Source organism: Lepeophtheirus salmonis, chromosome 6 (genome assembly GCF_016086655.4).
Source record: "Lepeophtheirus salmonis chromosome 6, UVic_Lsal_1.4, whole genome shotgun sequence".
Taxonomy (NCBI): domain Eukaryota; kingdom Metazoa; phylum Arthropoda; class Copepoda; order Siphonostomatoida; family Caligidae; genus Lepeophtheirus; species Lepeophtheirus salmonis.
This window is the reverse complement of record NC_052136.2, coordinates 35,728,714-35,741,493: the sequence shown is the minus strand read 5'-3', so window position 1 is coordinate 35,741,493 and position 12,780 is coordinate 35,728,714.

Genomic DNA, 12,780 nt, shown 5'->3' with positions numbered 1-12,780 from the left:
CTAATATTAACATATACATTTTTTAAATTTACGCTCACTGCAATTTAGCCAATATTCACCAGCCTAATTATAATATTACATTTATTCCATCTGACTTATGAATGGTATTTGAAGTCTATATACTCAATGTATTTTATATTTCCTTTTCTAAAAGCAATTGTGAATCGATCTTACGTAAGGACTTCAAAAGAATAATATTATTATGAGCGCCTTGCTCACTGGGTTACGTTACTCCTTTGGATTTGTGTTGGTTCCATTAATATAATTATCAAAAAGATCCAATATTGCAATTCTTTTTTGGGTAAATTTGAAAATACAAAAATTGAAAAAAACTTTTACTTCTTTGGTAGATATCTTCACAAATAAAATATCTTATAATCTACTTTTGAATACAATTTAAATATAATCTCATATTACATTTCAAATATTCGAATTGACTTGGAAAATTATATTTTATCCTTCTAAGTAAAGGACAATAAAATATTTATTTTAGAAACAAAATATACATGTACAGAATCAAATGTATTAATGACAGCCTTTTCTATTAAAAAAATTAATTCAGTTTATTTCTAAATAAGACTTTCAAAAACTGTATTTTTTATTTATTTATAATCCTACACTTTCACATTTTAAAATTGCTGGCAGATTTGTAGAAAAATATGATTTATGGAGTAAAAGGGTTTTCAAAATAATATAGCTTGGGTCATCATGGACAACGTTCTTATACAAATTATTTAAATTATGAAGTGAAGCAATAAACTTAGGGGTTGGACACAATTGAGAGTATTGTTGTGAGCAGATAACTTATAAATCAAAAATGTATCTTTGATTTATGATCATTCTAACAATAATACAAAAATTCTAGGTTTTGGAAGGTATTTAAAGTACTTCAGCATATCATAGTTACTCAATGACATATTTTTTGTTTTTGTTTGTATAATTGGCCAAATCCATAGAGTTGTACAATGGTTTAAAATAAATAAAAATGAATTAATGAAAAATGGAGTTTTCTCCATTTTTTTTTTTTTAAAACGTATGAAAGTTTTAAGAGATGGAGAAAAGTCAACTTTATACAATAAAGACATTAAACGCCGTACAATTTAAAAGTCCATTGAGTCCATAAATCTCATATATATATGATTAATTTTTTTTTTTGTATTTTTTCTATAAAGAAAGGGATTGGTGGGCCTTGTTGTAGGGAATTAGCAGCACAATTCAAGGAAGTTCCCCCTGTACATATGAAGAATCCAATCGGCAATGTTTCCATTGAATCAGAAATGTATATTTGATTTATAATCATTCTAACAACAATGAAAAAAATTGAGGTAGTGGAAGGTGTTGGAGGTACTCCAGCATATCCTGGTCACATAATCGCATGTTAACAAAACATTCAACTAGAGATGAGCTGTTTTTGTTGAGGTTATAATATGCAAAGTTTTTATGGATAAAACGTTAAGCGTATGCATGTACACGCATAATAAATGGAGCAACCCATCTTCATTCTCCAATCAGCCTCAAATCACATAAAACAACAATTTTTTGACGGTTTCACACTAAGGTCTGATTTTCTCGCTTTTAGCTATATGAGTTTTACAGATTATTTGAAATACTTGAAGTTTCATGTGATATCAAGGTACTGATTTCACAATTTGGAAATATACATGACAAATTCGTATATAACATTGTTCTAGACTGTATTTTTCTATGATGTCGATCCAGAACGAGCTTCATTTTAAGACTAACTTAGTTGGGCCCAACGAAGATTATAACAGTTTCAAGCCGGTCTGAGATTTCTAGATCAATACTCCACACTAATATTTAATCGCTAATCTTTTGAAAAATTTATCAGAACAGAAACAAAAAAATACTTTAATTAAGTAAGATTTAAAAATTGTTTTAATTCAATTCACATAATACTAAGCTGAACTTTAGCAATCTTCATTGATTTCCCAACCTTTCTCCCAAAAAAGAAAGGAAATATGTTTACCATTAACTGGTGGGTATTTAATTACGCCATTCCTTTCAACCATTGGATTTTCCTTTATGATTTATCTGATGTCATAAATTGCATCATTATTGAAGGAGATGCTATCTTTGGGACTCATAGTTAATATTATTAATACATAAAATTGAGATACTTCAAATAAATCGTGATAACCGTTTATCCAATGGCTTTTATAATCAAAGAAAGACTTAACTTGATTTCTATAATTTCTTTTTTTTTGATTGATTTTGACGATAAAAGTAGGATAATTTGAGATAAATATCTTTTTCTTTCTCTTACAATACTTAGTTTATTGTCTACACTATGGAAATAAGATTGTATAACTATGAAATAACATATTTTTAATACGTTTTAGAGTCATATGGTATAGTTATTTTAAACAAGCTTTTAGAGGGATATACGAGTATGACTGATGGACAGTAAGACTAAGTCATTATATTCGTTGGCCCTATTGTATATTCAAATACACAGAGTAGTTCACTATTTTCTATAACATTAATGAAAAAAGGTTTATTATTATAACATTGTTCTGTAGGCCCCTAAACGCACTTTTTAATAATATAAATACCCATTTCTTGGGAAATGGTCTTTTTGCAGGATCCAGGAATTGTTTAAATTACCGGATCCCTGGAAATATTCTACTAGTATACAATAAATACTGTAGAACTTAACATATATCTTTTTATATGATTTTGTTTTTGTCTGACCCACAACAAAAAAAAAACAACTTAAATCGTAAATGATGAACAAGCAAATTTTAGATGGAACTGGGTTGTATAATTATGAAGCATGTAATCCGAGCCCCGGGCTAATATATATATAAGACATTGCTTGCCTTTTACTTTTTAGCATCTTTGGACTTTATTTCGAACAAGATCAGAAGAAATTTTTGAAATGACCAGAGGTTGCAATGTACATAATATTAAAAAAAAGCTTTGATATATATAAAATACTATAAATCCTATGTAATTATCTTTTGAGTTCATAATGCGTAGAGTCAGCTTTTTTAAATCATACACGAGTCAACTGAAGAAAACAGCAGTAAGGAAAATACATATTCTTTGTTTTAAATTGGATGTGGAAATATATAAAGGGAAATATCAACAATGTTTCATACCAGGGATGATGAAAAGTTGGCTAGAGATGTCATAGAGTATAAGTTATTAGAGGAATACACGTAGAAGATGAAGAAAGACCCGTAGATCCATAATCAATTATACAAGGTCCACATAAAATCATGTTAAATTAATTTTACATAATATAGTTATATGTATGGTTGCAAGGTATTATGTTTAAACTCTAGTTGGGTCAAAACTGTTTTGAATAAAATAAAATTTTTGTTAACCACAATAGAAACCAATAGATAGGCTATAATCAAGGAGTACCTGAAGGGCAAATCTCGAACAGCCATCGGAAAAAAACCTGAAGAGCCTGGAAGTCAACCCCATGCTCGTCAAGAGAACTGTTGAGAGGTACGATGAGACTCAATCTATCAAAGGAAGATCCAGATGAGGCATACCAAGGTCAAAAAGGACGCCCGAAGTAGTCAAGGTAAGGATTGCAAGAAATCGCTTCCCTTACCTCGCCAATTTGGCCAATAATTTCAAAATGAGTTCAACAACAATTACAGACCTTATCCAAGATGACCTTGGAATGTATCCCTACAAATTGAGGAGACGGCAGCACCTGTCAAGCAAGGTCAAGGCTAAAAGAATTGAGATAAGCAATGCCATTCTTCAGAAGCTGAAGACTGGCACAGTTACCAATATTGTGTTTAGTGCTAAGAAAATTTTCAATGTGGAACAGTATTTTAACCCTCAAAATAATCAGGATCTGGCCAAAAAAAAAGGTAAGCTGGTGATAGAGTTAATCGAGTGAAGAAGCCACAGTCTATGATGGTTTGGGTGGCCATGACTGAGACAAGGAAGTCCCCTTTGGTGTTTATGCCGGACAGGGTTAAGATCAACACATAGAAGTACATCAGAACCATCCTGGAGGAATGTCTTGTTCTCTGTGCCCAACAGCACTTCAAGAATTAGCCATAGACCTTCCAACAGGACGGTGCTCACTCTTACACATCCAGAGAGACGCAGTGGTGTTGAGTGGCATAAAGACAAGGCAGTATGGCCCCTCCAGTCCCAACTTAAAGGTCATGGATTACTCCATGTGGTCTATTCTTGAGAGGAAAGCTTGTGTTACCTAAAGCAAGAGGTTTGATTACCTGAAGGCCAAATTGGTGGCTTCCCGGAACTCCATCCCCGTTGGCATGGTGCGTACAGCATGCAAGTCCTCTCCAGAGAGACTTAGGGTTGTGGTTTAATAATCAACTTCAACTTATTTGTCAAATTCTTTTAATATCACTGCCTACACAAATATTTAACTAAATTTAAATCAAGTATTCTATATCTAAATTGTTATTTATACTTTACGCAGCAAGAAGTAACAACTCTTGCATACCTATTGGTCTGAACATACTACTCTTCAGATCCCACTAAGTACTGGAGAGGTTCGATGTGAATGGAACCCTTATTATGAATGGAAAACGACACATCTAATCTAAAGCCTTTTTTAGATGGGGTAATGAGACTGAAGGAATTTCCAAATGTTCATTCAGATATTGCAGACAGTTTTGATTTATTTCATTGTACAGCTGAAGAAAATGCGGGATATGTACTCATGTTGAAGAAATCATGCGGAACCTTTCTCATGTTCGATTATATTCCTCATAACTGTGGCTGGCCCTTTTATCAAACAAAAATCATTAGAACTACCGCTCCTTATCTGGTCATTTGGTCTAATTGAAAAATATTTAAAGGGATAATTATTCCATTCTGTATCTTGTGTTTTTGTGCTTTAATTAAGAAAGTACAATTGGATCAAACTTTATGAATTCTTACCATAAACTAAACAATACAGTTTTAAAAAAATTTCACTAGACTAAAGCTTACGAACATAAATATTTATAAATCCAATTTAAAAAAAACAAAACATTAGTATCTCAACAACTGATGCCCGGTTAAAAAAAAAGAACATAAATATTGTAACACAAATATGAAATGAACTTTTATTTTGAAATATTTAAAAAAAAAAACCAGGATTCCAAATAACCCTTCGTTAGTGTACATCCTTTTTATAATACTTTCAATTTATTGGGTAAATCAAAAAACAAAAAATAAAACGTATTTAGTTTCAAGATAAATAATTAAATGATTTAATAATTACGTCATTTACATTTATATATACATATTTTTCATTATTCTATCATTTTGCACTCGTAAATTTATATTGAAATGCTAAAAATACTTGTATAATATGAACCTCAATTTTAATTTAATTCTTATTGGGGTTAACTACATGCATTTTGGGTTTAAACAAAGTATTATTTTTTTTTTCTTATTTTTTAAAAAATTTGCAAAATATTCATTACTATATGGGAATTTTGAGAAAATCAAATTTGTACTCATCAGTTTTGAGGAGGTTGTGTGCAATATATAAAATAATAGCTACAATATTATAATTTTGTACTCTCACATTGAAAGAAAGAATAATTATCCAAGAAATCAACAGAGTACAGTTATTTAAATTAATTAAACCGATAACAATTCTTTAATATACGAATAAGTTCAAGAAGGCATGTATACGATAAAACAAGAGTTGCATATAATTTAATTCAATGTTTTAGAGGCATACTGAAAAGTATTGACAATAAACATTTTTATAAATTTCGGGGTGTATAATATCCCAGTTCAATAACGGAGAGTAAAAATAAGAAGAAACAAGGGTGCTCAGTTTAGTTACAAGGAATGTTAGCAGACATATTGAAGATGTAGGGACTAATGGGGGGGGGTTACACACCTTCTTCACTTTATTTGGATAGTTAAAATCTTAAGTAAATACAATATTAAATCCCCAAAAACCCATAATTTTATCATATATAAAAAACTTGTCGATTTTCTTACTTACGAATATAGATTTATGTACATTTTTTACCTATCATTTAATAAAGTATGAGGTCCCTTCTAATTTATTTCTTTGTTTATTAAATTGGGACTCCCCTGTGGCCGTGAATGCTTAGTTAGCTTGTTTATGCCTAATTAAAATATCACTTTTAATTTAATTGGATGTTTGATATTATAATACCCAATTAGTTATTTTTTGTTATTGTCGTCTAGATGAATAAAGCCTCAATTTATTAAATTATATTTCTGAATAGTTGTCTAGATACCTACAACTTCTTCTTTTTCTTAAAGACTGTTTTGATGTATGAATGGTTTAAGAAACTCAATAATGAATTGTTCAGACAATTAGTTAATATTATCCTTTTATTATGAATATGTTTTTTTATGATGGCGTAATTAAAATAATCATTAAAATTAATTAATTAATAGCCTCTATCAAATAAGGATTTAAAATACCCTTACTGATCCTCAGAGGTAGAAACTTGGATGCCAGAGTTGTTTTGGTTTTTTTTTATCATTGATAATTCATTTCAATTCTTCTAAAATGACATACTGTTGAAAACAACGAACAAAATTAGTTAAAATAACACAGCTGAAGATTGTTTCTTTAAAAACAATACTATATAATGATAATTGACTAGTTGTAGATCATACATAAAAACTAGCTAAAACCTCTGACCCTGAACAGAAAATAAGGCTACGCGGGATGTTAATCATTGAGTCTATTAGTTGACAAAACAAAGCTTCACTTTACCCAAACTTTTACAAAAGATGAAGTTCTTTTACGACCAACTTATCAAGGCCTGTAGGTATCAGGAATTCGGAAGTTCGAGAAATAAATGAAAAGAGGTTTCGTCCTCCAAAAACAGAAGGAACAATTATTTTCTCTTTCACAAACATTTATTGGTCAATAATAAAAAGGTTGCCATCCTATAACAGAACCATTTCTACTTTTGACTTGTGAAGGGTTTTCTTAGGAGTTTGCTTGATCCCTCTGCAACATTTACATTTGCAAGGCATCTTATACCTTGGAGCCTTCACTTGACTAAGTTTGCTGGAGTTTCCTTTATAAGGCTTCCATTGATATGCTTAAAAACTCGCTTCAACGGCACGGTCTCGAAAGTTATATAAAAGGAAGTAACCAAGGAAATATTTTTTTTTTTTTATAATCTTATTAGTTCAGTCAAATTGTAGAAACGTCTTGGAGTACCTTTTCACGGACTCTTTATGTAGCTAACCAACAGAACTAAGCTGCAGATTGGCAAATCTTTAGTATGAAACCTGGGATTATAGTGTAGCGATTCATCCAAAGCCAACAGAGGGAGGACTAATCCAATAGAAGAATTCCATGAGGGAGTCATCTCCAATAACTTAACATTGGTTATGAACAGTTCTTGTGGACTCATAAAGAGTCTTTCGTTAAATTTGTGTCCAGTTAACCTTGTAAAACTATTCTTTAAGTTTGATGCACAGAAGTCGTTGTTTGGACACGAGACTTAACTTAGACTTAATTGCCAATTTAAAAAAGGTATACAACTCGAGTTGATCTCACAATTAAATACTCAAAAAAAAAAAAAAAAAAAAAAAAAAAAAGACTTGTGATTTCAATAGTTACGACTGTGACTCGACTTTGACTCGATTGTTCGGAATTGTAACTAGTCTTGGACTCAAATCTTGTATATAATGAGGTTGAGAAAGGGCTTAGTACTATGGATCCTATATTTTAATTATGTATTTGAAATTAACTCAAAATAAATTTGAGATCTCCAATAATCAGACTTGTGAGCAAATACTTAAGACTCAATTTTGACTTCCAGTATAAGCACTTTTTCGCACCTATACCATAAGTCCAAGTTTAATATTAACTTTTTTATTACAAGTCCAAGTCCTAGAATATTTTAATCGAGTCAAGTCTTCAAAAATATTGAATAACTGAAGGATTAATTAAGTTCAGTTAAAAAAAAATGGGTTTCTAGGCAAAGTAAAGTCTCTTGGACTAGATTTTTCTTTGTTGAGTAACGTGAGATTAAGCCCTAAATTTTAATGCAAGGATTTATTAAATATGAGATTTGTAAAAATTATAAAAATATAATCCCACTTATTAAACTAATACAGTGTTAGGAAACAAAGCAGAAACATTACTTTAACGATTAACTTTACGATTGTATCTGTATAGTTTTTATGTTAACTTATATATTTTTATGGTATCAGCATGTAGAGTAGTTCAAACTCGACGATTTTGAACCCTCAAAATTTTTCTATGTCTATGTAACCTTAAAGGGTAACATACTAGTTTTTGATATACAAGATGGATTCTGATCAAACGTACGACTTTATTATTATTATTTTTTTTAATCCATAAATATAAAGTATATTTCTTTCTCAAGGAATAATTACCTGGGTGCAAACGTACACACATTGAATTCAAGAGAATAACTTCTCCCGAGCGTGTTTTTTTTTTTTTTTTTTAGATAACAAGAATTTTAGAATTGCCAAAAGAACACAAAATCCCCTTCAAACCTAATTTTTTGAGTTATTTCTGATGAAATGAACTGCTTCGATTTACAAGTTCCGCAAAGAAACGAATGTTACTCGTATCTAAAAGTATTACTGTACCTTTGTTTCTCAATAATGAAGAACTATATTCAATTACACTTTAAAATATATGTCCTTGGGCTTACAGTAATGTCTTTGTATGAGTATATATAATATTTTATAAGTTTGTGCCATTTCGAAAGCTTTTATATATGTTTTTCTTGAATAAAAAAGTATTAGCCGTACAATTATTTTTGTACATAAGTGAACTACCTATAAGCATAAAATTAGGCGACTAAAATCTTGAATAACGATCAGTGAATGTATAACTTTCAAGTCATCCAAACTAATAGTTAAATCCCACAATGGAGTATCTATTAAATGTGGAGTAGTCGTGATCTTGGAAATAAGGCAGGTTCTATTAGTTTGTAATAGTTTATTTGCATCATATTTGAATAGGAACCATCATACTGGGTTGTGAATAAGACTTGCTTGAACTCTATTTTTGTGAGATGTAGAGAGTTACAATTATACAATGTGCTACATTAATGAAAAACTGTTGTTGTTATCTTTCAAACAAGATATTGCAAACAAATATATATCCTACTTCTAGAAAGAGATAGGAACAAACAAACTGGAGATTGCAACGTTGATCTGCGCCGACCTCAGGCATTTTCTAAAAGCTCCGAGTCAATTGTCATATCATATGCTGCATTTGCAAGCGCCTGGAAGATAAAGTCGACCGCCAAATCCCCTCAAAGCGTTAAACCAGTAAAGATAATACCGGAATTTAGACCAGTCTACCGTGTTCAAGGACGACAAAGCTGCTGGGGGGGGGATCAGCAGTGCAAGGAACATTGTAGGTGTATTATTAATAATATATTAATTAAGTTCTGGCCACCCCAGGGCCCAGACCTCAACCCGTTAGACTACAATACCTTGTGGCAAGTGGAGTCCAAAGCCTACCAACATCAAGTTCTCCGTGAATAATGAATTGGAAATTATGATCAGCAGCTACAAATCACGTGTGTAACCGGGCTTGCGCCCTTGTTTGAAAGATGCAACTGTCGTCCCTGTTGGTCAAGTTCACATATATGTATCTCATTTTTGGAAATTTATCCTTAATGTCTACCATATCAAGTTCATTTGACTTAATTCCGATTAAGATGAAGTACAGTATGGAAGATGGTGTAAGACTGATTTACCACCCCGTAGATAAATAAATACGTAGAGACGACAAAGGGATTTCGGTTCGAAGTTTGGTGTAGTGAGGCTGGAGTAACTAAAAAAATTTAGTCCGCAGCATTAGTGAATGAAGTGCCCAATGATTTTCATATTTTTGTTGGATTTTCTTAAATTTTCTCTCAAATCTGAGAATTGGTTATTGAAAAATTTATGCGAACGATCAAAAATATTGTATGGGGGTCCTCGGTGACCATCGAACGCTATTATATATATAAGAGCATTTCTTGACACCCAAAAACATATTTATAAGGTTAAATGTCATATTTTAGAGAATAAGTAAGAAAATCTAAGAAGAAAAGGGAATTTGATGCAACCAAATGAAAATATTCTCTTGCATTACTTTTTGATATTGCAAGATTAATATAATTATACTTTAAATTATAACGGAATTGCAATTTAATGAAATATGTATATGATTATAAAGTAAATCAGAGTAATATGTAATTAATATTGTAAGTAATATTTAAACTGTTTACCAAAAAAGAACTTTCAAAAATGAAATTAACAAATAATATGTTAAAAGTCCCAACATACACTTTTTCTAGAACATAAAAAATCTGTAATCACAAAATGTACAATCGAACTATATGGTAGGCTGACAATTATTGTGGGGAATAATCAATCGTTCTTTGAGATATTGAATCACAACAAATTTTTACGAGTAATAGTAATCTTTTGGAGAAACGATTTTGTAATAATAGAGTCCGTTTGTCATTTTTTTTTTTTTTTTTTTTTTCAAATTAACGATCGTCTATATTTCAATATCAAGAGCACATTGGGGGGTCATTATAATTAAAAACTATAGATAAATTCAGTTTTTTAAAAACTTGACTGCAGCATTCGGAATGATCGATGCCAAGAGAAAAAATGAATTCAATGGATTGATCGTCTTTCCCTCATAAGATAAAATGCAATTGATATTTTTAACTTCTCTTAAGCGCAAATAGAACTAAAAAATTCTTGAGGATTCGCATACCACGGTCAATGCCTCCATTCCACTTGACGGTTTGTCCAGAAGTGATCATCATTCTTTGTGTGATGGTGTCAATAGGATAAGATATGAGTCCAGAACTAATGTTGACCAACCAACCCAAGACGAAGGAAGGTATAATACCACAGTTATATCCAAACAGGATGGGGTTGATGGAATCGTAGAGACCTGTTGTGTCTGGACGAGGTGTATTAGACACAAACTATTTAATTTGAAGTGAATCCAAGACGACTGAGAGAAAGAGAAGTAACGTGGAGGAATTAAACAACGAGAGAATTTACAAGGAACACATGTATATTAAATTCTGGTACATAATACACAACTCTGTCATGTACAAGATGACAGGCCTTATGTAGGTCGAAACTAATGTAAGTACACATTTATATAGTTCCACACATATCAATATATCCGTGACTTTTAATTTCATTTCCTGTCATTTTATTCCTCGTAAATTCATTCTCGGGCATTCACATTTTAAAGAGGGATAGTTCATGACGTCATACGGTTTATTTTTCTACACTAGTTGGTAGTTTTTGTGTAGGGCTGTAGAGGGAGGGCCCGAGAGTGAGCAGTTGGTACTAGAGATTAGTGATGAGTAGTGGATCCCGATCCGTGGATTTTATTTATACCTTGGGAAATAAAAGTAAATCCCGTCATGACTCTCTTCTTGTTCATCGTCTATCACTACTCGCTCCTTCTCCTGTTTATCCAAAGAACCATCGACAATCCAGGGAGCGCTCTAGAGAAGAGTATGTACTCTTTTTAATATTTTACATGTTGTCATACAAAAAATATTATTCCAGTTCATTCAATGTATTTCAATTACATCGATTAAATAAAAGTAGATAGTATTAAATATATTCGTTTCATTTTATTTTCATGAATTATTCATGATTAAAAATCATTTTAGAAATGATGGGGAAAAAATATTCATGATATTTGAATCATTGCATTTTTTTTAAATTTATATAATAAATTCTTATGCCGTCGAAATTTTGTATTCCCATCTTTTAAAAATGAAAAAATTACTCATACTCCAAAATTCGACGGTATTAAATCTATGTATGAAAAGGAAATAGGCATGGCCATCAAATATGCGTATAAGTTAAATAATCAAGTAATTCAACCAGATCCTATGGAAAAAAGTGAAGACAACTTATATGTAAAAATTTCAATGAATTAATAATAGAGGCCTTAAATCCTTATGGTAAAAATAGCAGAAAGTTACATTAAAACTGCAAAATTTCTAAAAGTAATTAAAATATTATAGAATTGTTTTAATGTTGTCCTATTTCATATAAAATTTAGGGATGGGAGTAGAAAACCAATTTCTAACGATCAAAGAACAGAAATACAGTATCTAATTTCATTCGGAGAATGGTTTTATTGAAATGAAAAACAATATTTGGTAAGCACAACGGTTAAAGAAACACATTATTTACACTTAAAAATCCAAGATATGTACCTATTTGCTGTTTGTTGTAAATAATTTAATAAATAAAAAAAGAATATGTAAAATTAATCAAAAATTTAATAACTTTTGAAATAAAATATCTTTTAAAATGAACAACTGTTTGTAAAGAAAAAGTTCTTATGAAATGAACAGCCTAGAAAAAAAAATACTATCAGATAAATGTAAGGCTGCTAAATGAATTAATAAGCTTTGATCATTAAATTCATAAGTTTCGATTGAGTTCCTATTTATAAAGTAAAGTTGAAAAAAATCTTTTTTTTTCCGTTAATTTGGTCAATAAGTTCCACATTCATTACATATCAGCAATTAATTATTAGCTATCTTTTCGGATTGATTTCAAGAAATGGTGAGCTTTTTTGTTGATTATACAAATATTCAGATGTTAATGATTCAATCACACCTTTATTTAATTAATATCTTGATTTCCAGAATTGAAACAGTTTTTATAAGATTAGTATCTAAAAATATGTTGTAATACTCAAAGTAATACGATACATCATTCATTGAAATCGTCATGGATAAATAATCATAACCCAGACGCAGCCCGAAACAAGATCAAATAGAGAGTTAA